At 42.3% G+C, this 25,955-nt stretch overlaps 1 long non-coding RNA gene across 2 annotated transcripts; it reads right to left on the bottom strand.

The window, feature by feature from the left end:
• Positions 1-1,137: 1,137 nt before the first annotated feature.
• Positions 1,138-24,961, bottom strand: LOC108496784. Of its 2 annotated transcripts, none has more exons than XR_001874583.1 (3): positions 24,876-24,961; positions 2,062-2,172; positions 1,138-1,660 (listed from the first exon to the last, which is right to left on the bottom strand). It is a non-coding gene; the product is annotated as an uncharacterized LOC108496784 (long non-coding RNA). The 2 variants fall into 2 exon arrangements; XR_001874584.1 differs by having other exon boundaries at positions 2,062-2,169; positions 24,876-24,955.
• Between the last annotated feature and the right edge of the window lie 994 nt (positions 24,962-25,955).

Genomic DNA, 25,955 nt, shown 5'->3' on the forward strand with positions numbered 1-25,955 from the left:
TTTTCAGAAAAGTAGAAGAAATATTTCAGTTTTAATACTCTCTTTATTTTGAAAGATCAGGAGAACAACAGTGACCAGAACTGTTGTTACCACGCAATTTTGATCCATAACAGGATATTGAATATTTGAAGGGAGAGAGCCCAAAAGCTTGGGCTGCAGGTTTGCAGCAGACCCTATTAATAGCCATATCATATTCCTGTTTATTCGGTGGCCTTTCTTTTAAGGGAAAACACAGCTCATCCCTGCTGCCCCAAATGCAAGGAGAAGAATGGAAGGGGCTGCATGAAAATGTGTCAGCCTGGGTCCCTCCTGTGCTTCTTGCAGAAAGGAAAGGAAGATATTAATGCAGATGATTTTGTTACATAAATACATGTTGTATCAGGGCCATTTTTAGCATTTGTGGGGGTGTGAAGAACTTCTCCAAGCTGCGTATCTATTTCATAGGATTCAACTGAACTGAGGAAAAGGACAGAGAGTTTTAAGGTAAACTATCAAGATACATTTTATTTAAGCCCACACAATTCTGTACAGAGCTCCACACAACAGAAACAATATTTCACTAACACCTCTCTGGCCTTAGTAGTGCTTTTTAATGCTTTGTAATAGAAAGACCTCTTAATATAATTGGATAAAATTATGGACAAGTTTATCATCAAATTTCAAATAATGCGTCTGCCATTTGTCTTCAGAGAGTTTCAGTTGCTTTAAATTCCAAAGGACTTTACCACTTAATTAAAATGAAATTTTAAAATCCAGAAATCAAATTTTTAATTTAATGTCAAAGTCATTTAAATTTCAAATAGATAATTTTCTAGCCAGGAAGGAACCTATTTTTGAATGAAAAATAAAATCTGGGGGTAATTTCACAAATAGGTTCATAACATACATAACTTCATTTCTGAGCAGTTTTTTATTGTCCCTTTTACTTTAGTGCCATGTCCCATGGTTAGAGCAAGGTGATAATAACACCAAGGCTGTGGCTTTGACCCCTGTGTGAATCCCTTCCAACTCAGAATATTCTATGACCTCTGTGATCTCAAATCCCCAGGGGGTGCATGTGGCTCATTTCACCCTTCTTGATGTGTCCATCTGTACAGAAGGCAGAGAGTGAACTACAGATCTCAGCACAGCCAGGCCAGCTGGGGACTTTTTACACCATAATAAAAATGGGCCCAGGTTTAGCTGTGGGCCTAGGCCCAGGGTGTCTGGGGCTGGCATGGACAAAAACAGATTTTGCCTTCCTTCCACACAGGAAATGTCCAGGTACCAAAGCAGCAAGGAGATCCTCTGAGTGGTTTTGATGGCAAATGTTTCCAAAAAGCATTTTTTCATATTATCTCTGTGGCCATCTGAGAACATTATCCTTCTGGACAGCTTTTAGGGGACTATTTTACTTACAGGAAGGCATTGCCAAAGGGAAGTCTTCATGGGATTAGCTAGTGCTGCATTTTTTTTCCTCATGCTCCAAAAGGATCTGCTTGCTTTGAAAGGATTTTTTTTTCCAGAAAGGACATAAAACACTAACTTTTTATAAATTGTGCGAGCTTGGTAATTTGGTTAATTTCCCAACAGTGTCTACACTTGGTGTTTCTCAGAGCTCACTGTGAAATCCCCATGGCAGATCCCAACTCGATCTCTGGTAGCTCCAAGGCGCTTAAAACTAGAAGAAAGAGAAGGTTAAGGAAGAGGAGGGTTACCTGAGTAAGTCTAATTCAATAGTTTGAGCATCCATGGCAGCCTTGATGCAGAGTATTTTAAAAACATGGTAAAGAATGTTAGTCTTATTTCATAAAATCAGGCAGACATAGGAGTCCATATTTTGGGCACTTCACAGTTTTGGAAATTAACTTTTTTGCCGCAGGGGTCAAGTTTCTCAAACCAGTGTTTTAAATTCACCATGAATCTGCTGAATCACCATAAATCACATGTGAATTACTGCTCTAAGAGATTAATTTAAAGACACCTTCTGAATTGGTGGTTTAAATGGAAAAGAAGTCAAGAATTGATTTCACTGGTTACAAGGGTTCTTTTTGGTGGTATAATGACAAGGAAAACTCAAACCCTCACTGTGGCCCCATATTTGCTCCTCAATGCTCCATTCGCTCATTCTGTTGCTGACTTTATCTTGGGTTTATTTTGAAGTCACTTAATACCAGATGAAAATCTATCCTGCTGGGAAAGGAAGAAAGGTTTAACATTATTGCTCAGCATTCATCAAAGGAGACAAGATAAATGCAATATATCATAATAATAAGGATTCCTGAATGACCCCTTAGACTCTAGAGCCCAACTTTGGTTACAGTTTAGGAGGAAATTCAGGAGTTCAGAGAGACTTCAGAGAGGTCATAATCTTTGGGGAACAATAAAACTGCTAAAACTGTGCTTTACACAGGCTTACTGCCCAAAGCCATGTTTTTTCTTTTTGGAGCAGGAAATAAAAATATTTGCATCTTGAGCAAAGAGTAAAATTCATTTGCAGTTATAATGCATTCAACATAAAAGAAAATAAAACAAGGAGAGTCTCATCGTTAGGAACACTTTAACCTGGTTCAAAATAAGATACACACTGGAAAGAGGTATCTAGTATCAATTACAAGGACAGCTGGATGGAGAGAATAATGCAGAGACAGGTGTTTTCTACCTTTTGTTTCCATTAGAACATAGAGTATCTCTGAAACATTTGTTTACTCTTACTGCTTGCCACACAATAACACCACAAAAGCCCTTTCAGTGTGTGACAGCCGAGACTTGGAAGTTGCAAAACGCAAACCTCACCAAACAAGTCTCTGTGGCAATCTGGTTAAAAATTAACAAGACCTGTAAACAATAAAACCAATGAAATCATTCTCTTAGACTGATGGTCTGCATCACAGAAGAGAAAGTAGGGAAAACATAAAAAATACAGAACGAAAGGAAAATGCAATGTCTTCAACATGTGGCTAGGAAGAAGGAAGAGATCAACATGGGATTTTGTGAAGATTTCACTGAATCCAGTATCTATGGCAGCAGTCCCAGCCCAGATGTGATGGCCCTGGGACAGCTGGGAGCCACCACTGTGGTATCACCAGTGGTAGCCACTGGCATCAGTCACCTCACCAAAGTGTCCTTCTGCATCACAGCAGTAATGGACATTTCTGAAGGGTCAGTCAACACAGCTAAAATCTTTATATAACTGTGCATGTCCCTATTCTCTTCCAATTAATTAAGGTGCTTAAGTTAGGGCCTTTGAGGAGGTTGTCTCCCTCTCTACATAAGAAAGAGAAATAGGGTACTTCAGGAGGTGGTTCTGGCTTTGTTCCTAGGGCCATTTTTGCTGGCAGCTAAAGCAATGCAACCAGACATCTTCACCTCCTCCTCTCCCCACCCACATCATCACAGGTAGGTAGTTGACAGTGGAGCACTATGGTGAACTGGGTAAAAAGAAACCTCCAAAAAACCCCAACCAGCCAACCAACACACCAACCAAATTAAATCCACAGAAATTAGATAAACCTAAACAGAGGAAACAAGCAGTGACCTGACAGTGCGAACATTTGTTCTCCAGAGACATAAATCATCCTCGTGGGTTTAAGAAAACAGAATTAAATTCAGAATATAGATGGACACAGCAGATACTGAACCCATTGCATGGAGCCTTTTCTCAGAGACCACGAGAGTTTGAAGGATTGCATGAACAGACACAAAAGGGAAAAACTAAAACCAGATAAATCACAAATTCATAGTAAATCTATGAGAAGTGGAATGACCTTTACTCTTCCTCCCTCGTCTCTCATCCTTACAAGGAGAGAGAAAAAAAGTTGATTTTACTATGTTATATTAGCTCTTTTTCAACAGACACAATGGACTGTATTTTGTTCCTGTTAAGTTATTGCCAACAAAGGATATATTTGTCCTGACATGCTGCTTTGTTCACAGTACTGTTCAAAAAATTACATTATAAGGACACAGACACAGTATTTATTTAATCACTGTAATACATTACATTCCTACTCAAGGATGTTTCAATATACTCACACAGGAGTTTAGAACTGAAAGTTTCCTTAGACAAATGTCTTCCTCTTTTTTCTCTCATGTAACTATACCAGACCATTACCCCAGATGTTTATACATATATATATATATATATATATATATATATAAACACGTGTTATGTTGTTTTGCTAGTGTCGTACACAGTTTCATGCACACATCTTTGCCTGCTCAAGAAGGACCTGCAACCCAGCTGTATTTACTAAATCTTGCCTAACACTCTTTGATAAATGCTCCCTTTAAAATCTTTCCTCTGTAACATGAAAAGTCAATGCCCTAATTTTAAGTTGCCCTTTGAAAGTGAGCCAGTATTCAGATAGATATTGACTCTAGGCCTGCTGGTTGTTCTACAGCAGTGTTTGGAAGGCTGCTGTTCTAATGAATGTGCTAACATTTGATACACACACTAAGAAAATCAATAGCACTATTTTTAAAAAAGCATGTGGCTTTACTAAGTACACTGTCACTACCCTGTTGTGCAGAAGTTTACTACAAACCTCCCTATATGACTAAATTGCTGCATCTGGCTCATTTCTGTACTTGCCTATCAGAATGCATAATACCAGACTTCAAGGACATCCAAAGTCAGCCTCTGAAGCAGAGGCTTATTTAAGTCTGAAGTGTATGTGGCAGTCTGTACCTGAAACTCTCATGCAAGTGTCAGTTTTTCCTCATTTTTGCCCTGCTGTTGGGACATAAGACACCTAGGGGACCTAACTCAGTGTTCACATCAGAAATGTCTGCTTCTGTGGTTTCTGAATGAATGGGTGACTATGGGCAGAGAATAAAATATTTTTATAGTCACTGTTGTATAAATTAATCCTGCTCTCTAGCTCCTTGTCTTTAGTAGGCAAATGCACTGCAAGGTTCTTGAATCTCAGCCTTAGATCTGCTCAAGCCCATCTAAGTCACCCTGTTTTCCAAGCAGCTACTGTAAATATCCAGTCCATGTGAGTGAACAGGCTAAAAACCTGTAAGGGAAAGGAATATGTGTAAGAAGCAAACCCAGATGAAATCCAAATGGAGTGTATATTTAAGTACTTCTAGTCACACTGACTTAATTCCAACTCTGAAAGTGTATTTTCTCCTTAAGGAACTGATTCAACGCTATAATATGTGGGCATATACTTGAACCAGAGACTAAATATACCACTAAAGCAGTAAACAGTTAAGGCAAGATAGATGATCAAACAGGTAATACAACAGGTAATAAAATATTATGTTCAAGTATGTCTTCAATCTCTGAAAAGTTTCAAAATTTAGGAATATAGAACTATGTGAATCAATCAAAACTAGCTATTTCCATCATTTAACTCTTCAGTGCTAGTTAATTGCCAAAACATAGAACCAAGCTCATCAGAAGGAATAGAAATTTCTTCATATGCATTTGTATATGCCTATAGCAGGCATAGGTTAGCTGAAAAAGAAGCCAAGCAGCTACACGAGAGGAAAAATTTAGATTTTACCAAAATATGAGCTGGTGGCCTGGCTGAAGAGAGCTTTGGCTGAAACTCAGGAAATAAAGGAGAGTTTATGACCTGCAGAAGAAAGGGCAGGCAGGAGGACTACAAGGATATTGTGAAGTTATGCAGAGAGAAATATAGAAGGGCCAAAGCCCAACTAGAATTTAATCTGGCTACTACCGTAAAAGACAACAAAAAATGTTTCTATAAGTACTGTAGGAACAAAAGGAGGGCTAAGGAGAATCTCCATCCTTTATTGGATGTGTGGAAAACATAGGGACAAACAATGAGGAAAAGGCTAAGGTACTTAATGCCTTCTTTGCCTCAGTCTTGAATAGTAAGATCAGTTGTTCTCCAGATGTGCGCAGCCTCCTGAGCTGGAAAACGGGGATAGGGAGCGTAATGAAAACCCCATTTCCCCAAGGGAAAGTGGTCAGTGACCTGCTACACCATTGAGATGCTCACGAGTCTATGGTGCCAGATGAGATCCATCCAAAGGTACTGAGCAAGCTGACAAGTGCTCACTGAGCCACTTCCCATAATTTATCAGCAGCCCTGGCTAACAGGGAGGTCCCAGTTGACTGGAGGTTGGCAAATGAGACACCCATCTACAGGAAGGGTTGGAAGGAGGATCTGGGGAACTACATGCCTGTCAGCCTGACCTCAGTGCCAAGAGAAGGTCATGGAGCAGATCATTTACTATGCCATCACAAGGCATGTGCAGAACAACTGGGGGATCAGGCCCAGCCAGCATGGATTTATGAAAGGCATCTCCTGCCTTTCCTTATGAAAGGAGATCCTCCTGATCTCCTTCTATGACAAGGTGACCCACTTCGTGGATAAGGGAAAGGCTGTCAATGTTTTCTACATGGACTTTAGTAAAGCCTTTGACACCATTTCCCACAGTATTCTTCTGGAGAAACTGGCTGCTCCTGGCTTGGATGGGTGCACTCATCTCTGGGTAGAAAATTGGCTGTATTGCTGGGCCCAGAGTGCGGTGGTGAATGGATTTACATCAAGTTGGTGGCAGGTTACAAGTGGTGTTCCCCAGGGCTCAGTATTGGGGCCAGTCCTGTTTAATGTCTTTATCAATTATCTGGATGAGGCAAGCAAGTTGACCCTCAGCAAATTTACAGACAATGCCAATTTGGGTGGGAGTGTTGATCTGCTGGAGGGTAGGAAGGCTCTGCAGTGGGATCTGGACAGGTTGGATTGATGGGCCAAGACCAACATTATGAGGTTCAAAAAGGCCAAGTGCCGCATCCTGCATTTGGGTCACAACAACCCCCTGCAGCGCTACAGGCTTGGGGCAGGGCAGCTGCAAAGCTGCCTGAAAAAGGACATGGAGTTGCTCATCGACAGCATTGCTGAACATGAGCCAGCAGTGTGCCCAGGTGGCCAAGAAGGCCAATGGCATCCTGATCTGTGTCAGAAATAGTGTGGCCAGCAGGACCAGGGCAGTGATCATCCCCCTGTACTTGGCACTGATGAGGCTGTACCTCTAGTACTGTGTCCAGTTCTGGGCCCCTCCACCACAAGAAAGACGTTGACGTGCTGGAGCGTGTCCAGAGAAGGACTATGGAGCTGCTGAAGGGTCTGGAGTGCAAGTCTTATGAGGAGCAGCTGAGGGAGCTGGGGGTCTTTAGTCTGGAGAAAAGGAGGACCTGTGGGGGACCTTGTCGCTCTCTACAACTACCAGAAAGGAGGTTGCAGCTCTTCACCCAGGCAACAAGTGATGAGACAAGAGAAAATGGCCTCAAGTTGCACAAGGTGAGATTCTCATTGGATATTAGGAAAAAAATCCTCATCAAAAGGGTTGTCAAGCATTGGAACAGTCTGCCCAGGCAAATGATGGAGTCTGTCCCTGGAGGTATTTAAAAGAGGCGTAGATATGGCACTTAGGGACATGGTTTAGTGGTGAACATGGCAGTGCTGGATTAACAGTTGGACTTGATGACTTAGAGGTCTTTCCCAACCTAAATGGTTCTATGATTCTGTGATGTTAAGTGAAAGAAGTTTCTTTTTTCTTTGAGTTTGAGCAAGCAATGACCATGACAGGAAAAACATTATTTGCTTTTTAAAAAAACTTATCATATTTCATTTCAACTCTAGGGCTCCAAAAGAAAACATAATACTGTAAAGTTCATATAGCATATAATATCTTTATGAAGTCCTGCAGAACTGAAACAAAAAAGATAGAATATTGTTATCAGAAATTCAGAGGATATTCACTAAATGGAACATTTGGTAATTCAAAGACTATTTTTCCCCACAATAAATAATTAGAAGGGAAACTCATTGTCACAGACTGTTATGCATGTGAAGAATAGAATCAAAATGCAGATTCAAAGGGAGTCTAGGCACTTGAATGGGTTAAAGGTGCATCATAAGCACAAACTCAAATATAAATCATGTTCCACGTAGTATCTCACCATGGGCCATTAGGAATGGGTTTTCTTGGTGGCAAATTACTACTGTTGGCCTCTCGTGCTGCTTCTTGCCTTGTCCTGCTAGATGCCTGGTAGGTGTCTCTGCCAGACAAAATATCAGACTAGCTGAGTCACAGTCACCAAGTCACTGCAGCAACTCTTACCTCTTCATAATATTCCTTTCTCTTTTGAGAAAGGGATAAAAGACAATATGGGCAGTTTTAGCAATTGGTTCTTGCTTCTCTTACACGGAGCACCAAGAGGGTTTGGGCTACGTTTTTCTCCAGGTCACACACAGCACCACAGCGTGCTGTGAGCACGCCTGGGCCATAGCTGCACCACTGCCTGTGGCACAGAGAGCCACCTGCACACAACCTGCCAGCAGCCAGCACAGCCAGCAGGCACAGGCTCCAGCACAAATTGTAACAGTCTGGTGGACATCTTTAACAGCACTTGTGTAAAAGCCTGGGCTGAAATTTACTGCCTTGCTACGGGTGATAGTCAGCTTAAAGCTGTGAGGGCAATGCCCACTCATGCAGCAGTCACCTCTGGCCTGCTGTGATCCTATGTATCTAAATGTCATTATCCCTATTTTAAAAAGACACTTAAGATAAAGAAGGAAATGAACTGAATTACCCAATTTGTCTGTATATTAAGTGAGGAATTGATCCCAGTGTTCTTAGGCCCCAATGAACTGCTTTAACTCTGCCTTCCCTCCTACAGAGAGACTATAAAATTAGACCAAAGTGGCCTCTGTGCATCTATAAACATCTTATACTGGGAATGCAGAGACGAAAAAGACTATTCTGCCCTGCATGCATGCAAACAGGAAAGAGTGGGAAGGCAATCTCCGCTGCAGACCTTTCTAATGAAGCTGTACTTGTGAAACTACAATCCAGTAAGGAATAGGCAGGAGAGCACATCTATAGATCCACGGCTCATTCTCATCCCACATTATTCAAACTGAAACAGTAACCTAAAGCAAGAAGTCCAGAGTCTGGTGGCTGAAAAGGGACTACACGTTGATGCCATGTGAGCGACGGCCAACTAAGTGAGGGGAAGCCTGTTGAGGAAGAAATCTGTGAACATGAAGGCAGGATGGAGCAGCAATGAGGTCTGCAAACAAATATATCTGTATTTTCACTTGGTTCTCCGAGCTACCACAAACATTTGCTAAATTCTTCCCCACATTCTTCTATCTCATATTATTTAATCTGCCTCAGTAGATACAGTCCTTCACCAAAAAATCAAATTGTTCTGTGATCTGGGCATCACGTCAGGGTATCTGGCACACAGATATTAGGTTAGCTTCTGGGCAGGTATTCATCAGGCCTAACCTAATAGAGTACCAGCTATTTTTTCCCTTCAGCTGACATGCTGTCCTACATATAAGTAATATAAATGCCCACATTTCTGCACAGATCCGTAGGCAGTATCACTTAGCACCCAGAACATGGGCTCTGCTGACTTTTTGAGCTCCTTCCACTCCTGAGGCAGTTTGTTCAATCATGATTTATTTTAAGCAGATGATTTCCACCATGCTGAACAATTTCTTCGTTTCTTTTTTTTTTTCTAATTTTTTTAATTGCATGATCCCTCCAACTGTAGAGAATACTTTGGCACCATGCAAAACTTTGTTATGTGCATGGATACATTCTACAAGCTGTAACAGTCCCTCAGGATTATGATAATCAAGGATGTTCCAGAAAGGGAAGAACTTCATTATTTATAGGCTCAAATTTTTCTGAGAAGTTGCTGCTGATAAGTGTTTCTCTAAGATCTGATACTTTACCCATTGCTACAAGAGAACTAATAATACCAGAAGTTACTAATCTGTCTTACCCAAAATCATAGTTCTGATTAAAGCACAAGGAAAATTTCCTTAAGGCTCAGTTAAGACCCTTCGTTGCGTGAAACACCTGATAAACTGTATCTAAAGGGGGCCTACGAGAAAGATGGAGAGAGACTTTTTACAAATGCATGTCATGATAAGACAAGGAGTAATGTTTTTAAAATAAAAAAGGAGAGATTTAAATTAGATGTTAGGTGGAAATTCTTTACTGTGAGGGTGCAGATGTACTGGAACAGGTTACCCAGAGAAGTTGTGGATGTCCCGTTCCTGGAAGTGTTCAGGGCCAGGTTGGACAGCACTTTGAGCAACCTGGTCTAATGGAAGGTATCCCTTCCCATGGCAGGGATGTTGTAAGTAGATGATCTTTAAGGTCCCTTCCAACCCAATCCATTCTGTGAATCTATTATACAAGAAAAAAGTAACAGCCATCAGTGGGCCAAACTCTGGGCCAAATGATGGGTTGAGCAGAAGGCTTCTCTGGCCAAAACCAATGCAAGTTCAATGTATGTGTGTGAGTTAAAAAAAAATAAAACCTGCCCAAATAGCAATGGGTTATGTTGCAAGAACTTCCTCAAGAATGAGTCATCAGGAAGGTCTGTGCGCAGAGAATACAGGTAGAGTTGGGTCATGAAAATGGCCTAGTTGTTTTTTATTTCTATCACAATCAGACAAATAAGGTCCTATGGTCATTGGCTGTAAATAAAATGCTTTTGTTTAAGATTAAAGCCCAGCAGACACTTCCAAAGGAAAAAAAACCAACAAAAAAAGTAAAGGCTCTGAATATTGACTAGCCACTCAGAGGGACCATGGTGCTCAAAGGACACCTGGTCACTTCCTCTTGCCTTTGTTAGAGGTACTTCTAGCTCGCAGCCATTTCCCTTGGCACCTGCTGGTGAAACAGCTACCAGTGCAGGATGCTAACCTATTGTTAGGTTGTCTGGGACTGATGGAGCCTGGGCTGCACAAGAGTGGGCAGGATGACAGCACACATCTTGTACCACAGAACTGATAGTGGAACCTAAAATCAAGAGACAAAAAAGGAAGGCCCAGGGTTTCCTGTATATGAGATATTTTAATTTACATAAACACAAGTGACAGACACTTTGGAAGTTTCCGCTTTGTATTCTGCTTTCATCTTAATTAGTATTAACTTATTCTTTCAACAAGGGAAATCCCACAGAACACTGATCGAGAGAAGGAAACTGCAGTAGTTCTAATATTCCCCTTCACTCAGTTGTTAATACCGTACTTAGATGGGTATGTATGTAGTTGCATATCATCTCTAACGATGAGGTTTCACAGAAAGAAGCTAAATTCATTGCTGTGGCAATTAAGGAAAACTCCAGCAAGATGAATTAAGCCACTGGATGCCTTAAATCTGTTCCCCACAACCTGTGAGTGAGACCTGGATGTTGTTGTTCTTCCTCAGTCTGAACCCAACTAACTGCAGGATCATCAGGCTTGGCTGCTCTCTGGCCAGCTCCTGTGACTTTGGACATACCCCTTTGACCTGCTAAGAAAGAAGCAGAGGCTTTCTGCCAGTTAGGCATGCTGAAATGCCAGGGCACTGGAGCTGGTTAATGCCGGAGCTGTTTGAGGGAAGAGGCAAGGTTTCATGGCCTAGATGGGAGGAAGAGCATGACCACAGCAACCTAGTTGATATATGGCTGAGGTACTTGTGGAATTACAGCCTGAACAGTCAAAAGCAACAGTTTTCTTTCTGAGAAGTGAAGGCGCTAATGCCAACTAATAGAGTTGTGGGAACTTTTCAGGTGGATGCTCATGACCAAAACACCTGCTGCAATAGTGTGACAGAAGGAAAAAGTGGCTTGGTCTATCTAGCACCTAAATTACTTTTGTATTAACTGACCAACCTTCTTGCAAGACATGCTCACTTTTTATAGAAAGGCATATAGTGAAAATCAAGCAATTCTTTTGCAAGCTGCAAAATACAGTCACTGTAAGTGGGCACCAGTGCAAACGAAGCAGTCAGTGCCAGGAAGCATTATACCCTCTGCCAAAGAGCCCCTCTTTGTATTAATTATGTGTTAAAACAAGTTTCTCTATTCAAGCTTAGTTTCAGAGCCTAGAGGTGCAGGAATGAGTCACGTGCTCTGACAGTGCCAGGGTACAGCAGAGGAAGCCTGACACCATGTTGTTCAGCCTCAGACCAGCCTGGCCAAGCATGGGACGACTGGATTCCAAAAGTGATGGGTAATCACTTTTGCTAAAGGCAGAGCAAGATGCAGCTTTCCTGTGGCCTTTGAAACTGTGTTCTGAGGGTGTTGCCTGCTTCGCCCCAATAACTGCTACCTAGTCAGCCTCTCCATTTCCAATTAAACAGAACATTATGTTTATAGTGATGGTCATTACAGTTGTACGTGGATTTTTGACTTTTCTGCTCCACAGAAACATGGCAGTCATGCTCTAAATGATTCTAAACCCTCAATAGCCTTCTTGGGTAGATACTATGCCATCAGCTTTCCCCAGCAGAAATCAAGTGCTTTTCAACTGCCCTGCCAAGGCACGAGCATGTCCATGGCACAGAGCAAGGGGAACCAGCCATGCACCAGGAGCGAAAGGACTCTTTTGTCACCAGGGTTCCATGGCCTTCCACAGCCCCTGCTTCTGTGCCCCGAGGGTCAGCCCCATGCTGGCTCTGCCTGCAGACTTCAATAAGCCTACTGAGATGTACCAGAACAGGATTTGCCTTTGCCTTGTTCTGCCAAATGGATGTAACAGCAACAGAGAAAATGCACAGAGAGGATTTTCCGGCTTGTCATCAGAGTAGAAAAGGAACAGGAAAAAAGAGAAGAAGAAAGGAGAGTAACAGAGAGAGTTAAAATGAAAACAAGCAGGGGAGATAGGGTGGAAATATACCTTCTGGGTCTTTGGCCCAGGTTCCTCTCTACTGCAGCAACTGTATCACGTAAATCTCCTTAAGCTCAGTCTCTTGTTTGAGTACTTCTACTCTCACTGGAAAGCTATTTTGGAATCCTACTTCTCTCACGGCTAGAACTACTTTAATTTCCAGCCTAATATTATTCATAGCTGTATGTCCACATCTTCTTGAGGAACTTTAAGCTGTAGTCTTAACTGCAGCTTAAGTAGTTCTCCCTTGATGTTAATCTCTCAGTTCTGGTTTTATCCTTAGCTTAAGCTGCCTCTGCGTGTGACCTGCTTTCAAACAGCCATTTCCTCACCTCCCTCCAATTGGTGGCACAGGCACATCCTGCATCTCTGCTCTTGACCATGTGGTCACACTTTTTCCTCCACACTACACTGTGCTCACTCTGTTGCTGATCTCATGGTCAGCCAGTCTTAGAAAACTCATCTAGCTGAAAATTAACTCAGCAAATATCCCTGATTCCACAGTTATGAGGCATAAGCACTGGGACAAGTGAACTGTCAGAACTATGCAGCACAGGCAAGGAGAGGTATGAAAGTGGAGCCTAGAAGTCTCTGCCAGTCCTGCCCTAACATGCTCTTAGCACTTTTGCCTTCCCCAGAGAATTCCCTATATAATTAAAGACCCTTCCTCAGGTAGTGGTATGATCATTCCAGTGCCAGAGAGGTAAGAGGAGGAATGCTGAGAAACCAGGCGGTGGCAGTGCCTTAGCTAGCGGTTTCCTCACATCAGATGCTTCTGCCATTAAGCAGAAGAACAATCTAACCACGTCACTCGTAGTCAGCTGTATGCTTATGCGTGTTGTTGACATAGAGCCTTCACATCCCTTCAGATGATATTTTGTAAAATGCAAGAGGTAAACAAATGAAACAGATCTTGGAAGAGTAATACAATGAAATAGAGAGAGGAACAAAATAATTTTTTCTCCAAAGAAAAGAACCAAGAAAAATAGTCCAAATGCTTTTTATATGATTTTGTGTTTTAAATTCTGACAGGCTATCTGGTCCTTGGTGTCTGGTCCATCATCACCCTCTCCCAAGCCCACAGTGGGCCCTTTGTTTTATGGAAAAATGTAGAATTTTATGGAAGAATGTAGAATTGTCAGAGCACCTTTGAGAATTCAACGCTGAATCACTTTACACTTAATAACAAATATATGGGCAGATGTGATGTTCCCTGGTCAGAAAGGCATCCCTCTGCTGAGTAGCTGAATCACACAAACCTAGCTGAAGCTTTGATGCAGGACCCTGATCTCAGGAGCTAGAAGATAGGGCCTCCATCTGCAGAAGCTTCCTCTGGATCACATCCATCACACCTTAACACCACAACCACTTCCTTCCTTCCCACTCACAACCCTGCCTGGCACAGGATGTTGAGCTGGGGATCCCTGTCAGAGAGAATTGTCTAAGTGTTGGGCAGGACTGTTTTGTGAGACCCTAATTCCCTGATATATGCTGTGATGGTTGGGCTGGAGAGAGATATACAGAAAGTTTACTGCCCATCCACAGACCACCTGGGCTCCATGTATGTGATGAGTCTCATATGACGGACACTTCAGCCACCTGCACACACGCAGCAAAGCTGTCTGCAAACCCCAGAGAGTTTTCTGAGGTTTCTGGACATCTTACTCTGGATGGAAAAGGAGGGCTTGTCCCACTGAGGTTTTGCCCTTTGGAATATTAGGAATCTTCCCCTTAGACTGTAACCTGTAACCTTTGCTTGGTTACAGAAATAAGTATTTCATAAATGAAAAACAAGAAACAAGAAGGAAGAAAATAAGAGTTACCTTTAATACTGTTTTAGAAAACCCTACACATATGAAAATTACCTAATCCCTAGATTAAAGCCATATTAGGGAAGCAGAGAGATATATAATTGCTCTGCTGTCTGGATTATCTGATAGAATAACACTCAGAAGTACCGCTTGCCAACTGCATATATAAACCTGGTTGATCGCATCCCCAGCAAAGTAGATTATGTTTTTGTGGTGCCCTTATCCCCATGTTCAACCAACAGAACCGCATTACCTTCCTTAGTGACCTTCATATTGCTCTTCCAAATTAAGCAGCCATGCATTAGTCGCCAGCTCCAGCTAAGGTACTGGATGCAGAGCAAGTGGTGTGACCTGGAGAAGAGCTTCGTTGTGGCATCAAGGTCAGTTATCTCAGAAAAGAGAGGAAAAGCCCAGCAGAGGAGACCTTTACCTCTCACTAACCGTGCGTGATCAGGAAGGCTCAGCCTCTCCAAGCGCTTTGTGCTGAACATGGTCCTGCAACGAGTGGCATCAGGCACCAGAGAGAAAGGGAAAGCAAAGTGCAGAGTTTCCCCAGTGCTGCTCTAATCAAGCAGTTAATAAGGTGTGAGCCGAGATGGATGTGTTGCTGCAGTCTGTGGGTTTGAGGTCCTACTCCTAGTCAGAACAAGGGCAAAGGTACAAATTTAGGCTCAGTTGGAATGAAGCTGGAAATTTGTGATTTAATCTGGCAAGATTTTCTCCAGCACTGGAGGACTTCAGCAGTTTTACAGGTGATATGAACCTGTGTTATAGCAACCTGTCTCCTTGATCTTATTTGACATTTCAAGCACTGTCAAGTCTGAGGGACTTTTGCCTTCTGTGTTTTAATCCACGTGTCTTTGGCAGCCTTTGGCTTTCCCAAGGCAGACTCCTGTTCCAAAACAGACCCTCTCAGAGAGCCTTCCTTCTTATATGGGTCCTGCAAAAATGGCAAAGGGAAAATATTCTCTATTTTACAATATTTTATCACACATTAAATAAAGAGGTATATATTTTAACTTAGCCAAAAATATTTAATGTTTAAGTTTGCAATTTTTGATAACTATCTTAAGACAGAAATCCCTAGATATTTTAAAACTCTAATCATATTGTCCCAGCTGTGTTATCCATAGAGAATACGATACAGCTATGTAAAGCTGCTATGACTGCTAAGTGTATTCAATTATCTCTGCTAGTTTTGTCCCCCCTCCCACACTCTCCATTCATTTCAATGTTCACTAAATATTTTAAGCTTGTTAAGTGAGTTCATGCATGCATTACAAATAAGCACTTTGGGAAAAAAAATATGGCTATTTTATCCATCTCAGTGTATGGGCATGAACGTACCACTAATCTGTGCAGAGCTGTGAAACATTGTCCCTTTTCCTCTTACCCTCCCTCTTCAAAAAAAACCGCACAAACTTTGGAAAACGGGTCATGCGAACGCAGGGATTTCTATAGGGAGCCCATGGAACAATGCGCCCATTCGCCACGGTAGTGGGCTCCCATTGTCTCATCTTTGAGCACATAATAGAGGCTTTGCCAGTGGGGAGGCTAAATGGGGAACAAATGGATGGACAGTAAAGATGATGTCGGCAGAAAGTGCAAGAACCTCCTTCTGCTTCTGTTTCTTTCAAAGCTTGAAAGTGATAACGCGCATAGTAATGCCTCTCCATTATGGTATATGTAGCGGTTATATTCATGCTATGCTTGCTAAAGAAATGCTAGCTGTGGTCAGCAGAGAGGCCTGTGTACATGCCTTTATTCCACCAGTCCCTTGGAGTTCAAACAGTATGGCATCCATCAGTGAGGAGCAAAATACCAACTCTTATGTTAATGAAGATTACAGTGAAGAATGAAGGTGATGAAAGCCTGGCTGCTCACCCACTGACAGCAATTCAGGGGATTTTCCCTTACAGCATTGGAGTACTCAACTACAGCTAAGTTTCACCAGAACTTTCTTTACCATCCATTTCAGAGGTTTCACAACCAGGCTGGAAAAATTTACATGGAGATAAACCTTTCACGTCAGGCCTCAAACAAATGTAAAAAAGGCTCTTATCTTTGTGTGAAAGCCCCAGAGGTGGAACTACTAAAGTAGTGCAAGTGCAAATACACATAGGAAAAGCTGTGTAGTGCAAATAAACGTNAGCTGGTACACAGAATTGCAACAGAAGTCAGATTAATTTACTCCATCTGATTGATAATTTAGATTGTGAAAATTAAGACTTTTTTCTAGCACTTTTAAGTCACATTATACCAATCTGAAGCAAAAGAATTATTTTCTATTAAATTCTCTGAGATGACTCAAGAAGTCTGTAGAGAGGTGATCAGTTCCCATTCACTTCCAGAAGACTTTCCCCAAGGATTTGAAGTGACAATCAGCAGCAATGGCAGTTCTTCCATCTCTTCTTCCATCATTCTCCTCCACAAACTGCAAGCTGTGAGGTTTTAAACACTGCTATTGCTACAAGTGGAGAAATAAAGGACATTGCTGAAGTATCACTTTTCAGACCATTCATCAGTCCCCAGTATATTTTTGGTCTGGGTAAAAAACCCACCTACATTAATTCTTTTTTCTCTTGACCTTTTGTTTTCATAATGCTTGATAACAAGACCCATTCCAAGAATCCATATCAAGAATCCCTTGAAACCTATAAAAATGTTCTTCCCATTTTTGAAGTTGGGCACTAGTAGTAAGATGTAGTGTTTTTAACTTGCATATCCTCAACGGCTCCACCCCGAGCCAATAATGATCTTTACTGCTGAAGAACACTGGTGGCCCTGCTTAGAGCAGGCTCACAGCCTTCACCTATGAAGGCATGGATTTGAAAGCTGGTTCCATCACGGAGAAAACAAAAATTACAGAGGGATACCTCTTTCCTCACTCAGGCCGGCCCCTCCAAGGAAGAAGGTAGGCCATGAAGAAACTGAGAACTCTGCAACATGCTACCTAATGTGAGTATTAAACCTGTCTTAAACAGAGGAAATTAATACCAAACACCTCATTTAAATGGCATCTCGTTCGGGAGAAAAGCCAGGAAATATAAAGGTTGGTTTGCTCTGCTCATCATTCACATGACTGTGCCTTTTGTTTTTCAGCCTGATGAGCGGCAAGGATAGAAAATCAGACCCAGCTCTGAATTTCCTGGCTTTTGTCAGTTGATGTCACACCCATAACATTATTCAAACCGGGGGTTTTGTGTGTAACAGATAAATGTCGACAAAGCCCTGTCTAATGCCTTTTAGGTTGCTAGGAAACCCGGCTCTGTAGCCACCACAGAGATATCTGCGGCTAGGGGCTTAGATAAGCTCTGACTTGTTTTGATTAGGTGAGCTTTATTGCAGAAAACACAGCAGCATGCTGGACATCGTGAAAATATGACCTGCTTACAAACCTGGGGGCACAAAAATCATTTATTGCTCACGGTCGCATTCATGGGAGGACACTTACAATAGCTTTCTAGCCCACCAAATAACTTCCCCCACCTTCTGATTGAGGTTTTCCCTGGTCCCCTAGGACTCGGGGCTGCTGCTGCTAACACCTCTGTGTTAAACCATACTGAAGTGAAAAGTCGTCATCAGCCTGGCTTAATTTCATGTGTCAGGAGAATGGCAGTATTTGTGGTATAGTTGGCAGCACAGATAACTAAGAATTAGATTACCCGCACTCTGGTCTCAGCTCTGCAGTTTAATGATGGTGCTTTGAAAATAAGTTTGAATTAGTTACACCTGTGGCAGATATTTATGCAGCTCCATTAATGGAGGGTCTAGCGGGAGTGAGCCTTTCTACTGTTGCTCATGGTGACCTGGGATCTGCTCAGGAGGTGCTGAGGCTCTTCTCCCTTCTGATCCAGCCTGTCTTTGCCTGCTTATGCTACGTCGGTGCCCTGCCCCTGCTGATGACATGCCCAACAGGCATTGGGTGAAATGGTGGAAGTGCCATGCCCTCCTGATAATTGGTTTCCGCCTTTCACCTCCTTACTGATAAGAAGTTTTTACCCTGATACGCCTTACTGCAATCCAAGAACCTTGCTTCTTGTCTTGTCCGTAGCATATATAACTTCCTCTCTGCAGTGCCTTTTATATATTTGAAAAGTTATCCTTTCTTCCTCAGTCAACTTTTCTCTAAACAAAACAACCTAAACATTTTCCATCTTTTCTCATAAAGCATATTTTCCCAAACCTCTTTAACTCCACGGCGTATTGCCTGTGAAGGCAGAGCCGATATTCTGCAAGCTGCAGACAAAACCAACAATACTGAGGTGAAAGCACCAGTCTGACTACAGGCTCAGTCATGCTGTACCTGTGAGCTATGCAGTTTTTGTCCAGATTGCTGGCAATAGCTTGGGATCACATTGTCTGCTCTTTAATCAGGAAGGCATGAGGCAGGTATGTCTGCTGATGTATAGGGTTGCCAGGGCATAGTTGTGTCCAGCTGGAGCACTCAAAACTATGTGATGGAGACCCTGGGTTCATGCTGAGGTGTAAGCAGACTTAGAACTTTCAGTTTGGTCTAAGTTCACGTTTACATTTAAAAAAGTGCATGGCTCAATGAAATACCCTCCTGTGACAGATGCAAGTTGTACCAATCAGAAGAGACAACCAGCTGAATTACTAATGAAGTTTAAAAAGACTCTCCCTAAATTCACACCCAATTACATGAAAAGTGTCATTCATGAAGAAAATGTAATCAGCCTGTAATCATAGCACTGTTGAATGCTCATCAATCTATTTCAGGTAAAGCTATTACAGGAGTTAAAATGTGATCCAAAGGGTGAAAACAATCAGGCTCTTTCCAGCTAATTGAGAAAGCAAGTTTCAGAATAATGAATTCTGTGCCGAGAACTGCAGTTGAAGTGTTTCAGTTGGGAGAGCTCAGTACAAACAGGTACATTCCAAAACATTCAGTATATAGGTTAATATTAACATTAGGTATTGGACATTTAATTCAACAGTCTAGGAAGCAATGATCTGGTATGCTTCCCTGCACACATGATTGAGCCTTGGGTTTGTGTACTGTGCTCAAACACACCATTATGTACTGGGACCCTGTTATGGAGGAGACAAAAAAGCCTGTTTACAGGCTGTCTTTGCAGTTCACACCTGGAGCAAGCACTGGTTCCCTGGCTGCCTGTAGGATATGGCCTGTGTCCCTCAGGAGCACACGAACTGTGACCACACTGCGGTGCTCTGGGAACAGATCTGGCATCCTACCAGACTCCACTGCTGTCTGCAATTAGGAGTGAGTGTCACCTTGCTTCCCCAGCATTGGTATCAGAATGCACTTGCCCCAAGCATGGCAGAGGACCAAACCAACATCCTCCTCATAAGGTGACCAAGTGCAATAAACGATTTCAGAGGCTGTTACAAAAACACACTTCTTGCTTCTGCTATGGCTGAGTGTGCTGCCACTGCTTCCTCAGCACATGATGTCAGTCCCACCACAGCAAACTTCATGCATTGGGGTGCTGGCAAGGCCAGATCAAACTGGGGCTACGGATGTGTACACACAGATGCCTGTTAGAGCTGATCTCAGCCAGATGGTGTTTGTTGCCCCAGTTATATTCCTGGCTCTTAACTGCCAACCAAGCTGTGACATAGCAAGTTGTTAAATGAAGTGCTCATAGGGTCTGGATGTCACTGTTGGCAAACAAGGACAGGAGGCTGCTGTTGGAAAAGGCTGCTTGTATGTGTGTGTGTTTGTCTGCACACACGTTAGCGATATCCAAGGCATGGGGTGAGGTGAGTCTCTTTTGTCCTGGTCCCTGAGCTGTCCTTCTCTGCTGGAGAATGCCTCAATCACACAGTGTATTTTTCCTAAGCACAGTTGTACCTAAACATATCTTTTTACTCTCATCTCTCCAGTAAATATAACTCAGGCAAGACACCTATCAGAGCAAGGGGCAGTGCCAGAGGTATGGGCTCATGCTTGGAACTCCTTCATTTGTCCTGAGCATGGCAATGAAGATGGAAGGGCTGAATGAATGGCCCCAGAGAGTCTCTCCTGTCTCAAGGCTTGTCAAGGTCCTAGACCTCTCAGACCCAGTGTGATGCTCAAGTCCCAGGTGAAAGTGCAGCATGGAGCATGCTATTACGGCAGTTCCAAGCTGGTGTAGCTTTTCACAGAGCCTCCATGTCAAGCTGCTCCAGCATACTGATTGGTATCACAGCTCTTTGAATGCACAGCCTTTGTTTTGATGAATCTGAAGTCAAATTACTTACTACTGCAGGCCAAACCCATAGCATGAACTGGCCTCAGTTATGTGGTATATGGAGATCCTGAAAGTGCCGAATATGGAAGTCCTGAACTACTTTTTGCACCTGAAAAATGTTTGGATATTTTATTCACAAGGTTCAGTAAAAATCCCAAGTGGTCAAATAATGAGAGGATTGATGTAGAATTCCCCAGGTTTTCATGCCAGCTAGTAGGCTGGTGAGCACAGTTGAGTGAGATTTGTGTGCATAAGACCATGGGAACTGGAGAATATTCTTGGGAGAAGGGAGTGAATGTGCCCAGGTCTGTGTAGGTAGTGTCCATGGTGTGCAGATCCTTGAGCCCCACCCTCTCAAATGCATCCAAGTGTCTTAAGAGAGGTAGCTATTTAGCTTGCTAAACCCAGATACTGGGTTGATACAGTTTCATGTAGATGACTGAAAGACCAGGGCCAAGTACCAAATCTAACTACAGATGGACAACATGGATGCACTCAGTGTCATGGATTGTGTTCACAAGGTATGAGAAGAAAATGTACAATTTTCCAAGCTGTACTGTGCACAGGAGCAGTTTTGGCAACTGTATGCATGCTCTTGCAACTCTACAGGTAGGTAGAAGACAGCAAAAAGGACCAACATGAAAAATTGACTATACTGTTAGGCGTATATAATCCTCCAAAACAGTGAAAACTCCTTGGATTCACAGACACACAGAAAATCAGATATGTTGCCCAGACTCTTTACCAATCCCCTCATTTAAAGAGCTGAGGCAGCAGAGACGCTAGTTGTCAGAAAGCTCACTGCATTAAGAGGTAACGTTTCATGCCCACTGATTCAGCTCTTCCTTCCCTGAATTGAGTATATGGACTTGGCTCAATAACAGGCCAGGTACCTTCTGTACAGTTTCCACAGGTCTTAAAGATGGCATCTGACACAGAGTAAATGGCCGAAGTTCAACTAGAGTCAGTGAAAAGTTTGCCCAATTTGGAAATGGAGTTCTTCTCAGGGACATGAGCCAGACCCATTCATATTTGTGAAAGCGTATCTAGCACACTTTTAGTGTGTCTGCTATTACTTTTGCCATGAGGCTGAAGTTTTTAATGAGATTAATCATCCATGGGTCACTGTGACCAGTGATGGATGAGGTTCTCAGCAAAATCAGTTTATTGTTTCTTTCTACCAAGGATTGCTGCCACCCTTCTGCATCCCAAAATGGATCACAGTTAAGATGATGTGGTTTGATCTGGTTTTCCCTGACCAGATGCTTCAATTCAGTGCCTGCAGTTTGTTGAAAGCAGTTTTCCGATAAGCTCAAGGGAGTTTAATGGTAGCAGGGCATTAGCCCACCAATGCCAATTTGCAGGATTGGGTGTCAAGATATGCAAATGAATTAAATTAGATCTTGTTTTCAGAGGGTATCATAAGCTGTCCTTTGAGTTTTATATGCTTTTGGACATGATTTGATACATTAACATTTAATTCTTGCCGGATGGGGTTCACTTTCCTCTGAGGTAAAGAGCTTACAGTGTGATACAGATCTTGTACCTCTCTCCTTCCTCTGCTAATAAGAAATACAAGATCCGGTTTCTCCCTCCTCTTCTTTCCCCCACTGCTTTCCTCCCACAATGTTTTAAAAATCGTGACAGTAATATGAAAAATAGTGTTGTAGGGCTCTGTTTTTGCTCAGTGACTCCTGAATCATGTTTGCTACCTTGATGTGCCAGTGCTGTTGGGAACTGAGCAGTGACGCTGGTTTTCCTGCTCTTCTTCAAGTCTGTCCTGTCCTGGGACAACTGCTTCACCTTGACCCAAATATAAGAACAACTAACAGGAGAATTTTGCTAAAGTCCTTGACTTCTGCTAATCTCATCACCTTCTGGGGTGAGATTTGGGGATATTAGCCAGTCAAATGTGAATATTTGCCACATGCAGGCCCTCAGGACAGTTCATAGCTTTGCAGCTCACCATGCTATATGATTTATGGAATTCCAAGTGATGTGGGACATAACCACTGCCAGTATTTAGGATCATAGATTTTAAAGGTCAATAGGAACCACTAGCCCTCATTATATCATAAACCAAATAATTTAATCTGGTAAATCCTGCCTCAAATTCCTGTCTCGTGGTTGAGCTGGTGCATGTATTTTCAGGAGTTGCTCCAAACTGAGTTTAGAGATTTTATTTTAATGAAGCATCCCACTGAGTTCTCTGTGTCCCTGTAACCCTCCTTGTGTGCAGCACCATGTGCCACGTACTCGCATCTCCATTCTTACAGTCAAATTTTGCTTAAAACATATCCAGTTTTGGTTAGAACAGCATTATTTACTGAGGATTGCCAATGTGTTCTGCCTTGCTTAAGTCACAGTTTTATGATGTAAATTAGACAGATAATACTGTCTGTAAACCATACTGCATGATCAGATGGCAGACTAAGCTTAGTGAGATAAAGATTTCCTTTTTAATTAAAACTGCAACACTTCTGTGTGGTAGATTAACACTGAAAGGGTCACTGGAGGAAGTGAATTAAAGTCAGATTTGAACAATAAGAAAGTGACCATTTTTGAGCAATTTAGCAGCATAAAAACAGTGTCACTTCTCAATGTCTTCCTTGCAGGACTACTAAGATTGTACTATGTTAACACTCACAACTCCTTAAAGGTAGTAAAATGTCATCCTCATTTTATTGGTATGAAAACTGGGATATGGAAGGTTAAAATAATAATGAAATTATATCAGGCTTCTCTTTCACAGTCTTCATCTTGACAATAAGACCTTGTTTTCGGAAGCCTCTGGTACCCAAGGCTCCCACTAATTTCTGTGGGAGTAAAGAGAGTTTTTTCAACAACTCCAGAAATCAAGCCCCAGTAGTTCTCTTTAGGTAAATCATGTTTTTCCTTCAGAACATGTGCATTCAACAGTTAAGCTGCCATATGAACATTTAATTCCCACAATACCCAATCCTTCTGGCCAGCTTGTCCCAGAAGACTGTCAGTAACCAGTGCTGCCACAGATGTCACACTTGCAATGAAACATCCTGGCTTTACAACAAAAAGAAAATTTCCTTTTTCCTAAATTCTCCCAGGCTACAAGTTCTTGAATCTGACTGATGCAATCCTATCTTCATATAGGCTTGAAGATTAGTTTCTCCCTATTACACTGTCTCTGCTGTTCAGATGACATCTGCTAATAAAGCCAAGTATAATAGATGGTTAACTTCAAATCTAAAACTTGCACATGGATTCTTTTGCTAAATACTCTGCAATTAGACATAAACTGAGCAAGGCAGAGACTGCAGTACTGTATCACTAGGAAACGTGCAAGGAGAAGAAATCTGAGCCATCCTTGTTTCATTAAAAAAATAAAAGCAGCTGAGACGCATACCTAAGAAATACAAGGGGAAATAAGAAATTCTGAATCACAAAGAACAAAATTATTATAATTAAATTTCCATGTGCATATTTACAGATTAGAAATATGTAACAATTCTTAAGCAAATACCAGCTTTCTTCCAGAAAAAAACCTGTCTGTTGAAAACAACAAATCCAGATACAAACATTACAGATATCTGGTTACAGATATTACAGAACAGAGCAGCTATTTGGTATTAAACTTCAATAAATAATCAAATATTTCTGTGCTGGCACAAAGGAAAAAAATAAAAGAAAAAAAGCATAACCCTGCAGATAGGATTGGTGGGAAAGAGGAAATGAACCGAATTAATCACCCACAAGTTCCTCCAAAAGTGACTTCATCCTGTTCAACCTTCTATATGAGAAAACCCATAGGAAAACCAGAAAGCCTCTAATACTCAAGCTGCCAGGTCCTTGAAAGGAGGTTGATTTTAATTTGAATATTTCAACAGCACAACAACATCCTCAGCCTAAGAGAGAGCCTCTGGGCAGAGGCAAGGTTAGTTTATAACTATAATAAATAAAATTATGCTTACCCCTTCAAGTACCTCAAAGGAAATTAATTTTTAGTTTTATGGAATAACTGTGAACAAAAACCACATTAAGCAGCATAGACCACATTTGAGACTAGTACAAGCAGTGCCAGCTCTCCAGGCATTTAGGAATTAGAAAGAGAGCTCTAAAAAGCATATTTTGCTCCCAGCCCTCCTCATATCCCCTACTACAGAAATCCAGGAGATTGCAGATGCGGGCAGGCTAAGGGAGGACCCAAGCCTCCACCTGCAATTACCTACCCCCATCATTTTATGCCAGTAAACTCTGCAATGCAGCAGTGAGTACTCTGCACTTGGGTAAGTGTTTGCTTGTCTCTCGATGTCTGTGCCAGTGAACGTGTGCAGGCAGCAGGGAGCTTTAATAAAGCAAACTCCGCAGTAGACTGCAGAGCAGGCTGATTAACAGTTTCGGTGGTACTGGGGAGCATGGCAGAGCGCTCTGCTTCCCCTCCTCCACTCAGCCTTAAACCTAATAGATTAAAGCTTTGACCAGCATCAGGTGGTTAAAACACGTTCATTAACTCGTGGTGCTTTCTGCCTCCTCACCATAGAAAAGCTGCAGGAGTTGCTTACGATGATCACATACAAAATGTGTTTATTGGACTTCAAAAGAGCTTGTCTCCTTCATGCCAAGACCGTCCTTTAAAATTATATTAATTAAGGAAGCAGCTTTAATACAACAGGCAAATGGCATATAATCAGTGATTATAGCAGCAGGAAAGGACATGATTTCACAGAGATTCAGTGAGGAGGGGACAAATGCAAGATCTTGTCTTCCCCACACAGGGGCTTTGACCCACCCTGCTCCCTCTCCCTGCTCTCCCGGTCCCACAGGTGGCATCTGCCTCGAACGGAGGTCTCTGAGGGAATCTGAGTCAGGGAGAGAAAAACAATTTCCCTCCTCCTCCTGTATCAAATCAGCTGGGGAAGGAGATGTGTTTCCCCAGCCCTGTTTTCAGACCGAGGGAAAAGAGGGTGATGCAGTGACAAAAGGGTGCAGAGCCACAGTAACCCCAACTGTCCTCATGGAGAAAAGCGGGGGCAGCCGGCTGGGCTCAGTGCCTTGAGGTGGGAGCAAGTAGAGTAAGCCCTGGCAGGGTGGAGATACTGAGGGCAGGCAGGGCAGTGAGGGGCAACCTCCAGCATGGAGCAGGGACTGGAGCACCAATGTGGGGAAACACTCATCAGGCAGAGAATGATCAACAAGCAGATTCACCCAGCTATAAGTTGTTTATGAGAAAAGGATGGAAACCAAATTAATACATTGTCCCAACTCCTGTCCCCACACTCCCACTCAATCTATTTGCTTTTTTCTCTTTG

This window comes from Lepidothrix coronata, unplaced genomic scaffold (genome assembly GCF_001604755.1).
Source record: "Lepidothrix coronata isolate B3197 unplaced genomic scaffold, Lepidothrix_coronata-1.0 Scaffold43, whole genome shotgun sequence".
NCBI classification, from domain to species: domain Eukaryota; kingdom Metazoa; phylum Chordata; class Aves; order Passeriformes; family Pipridae; genus Lepidothrix; species Lepidothrix coronata.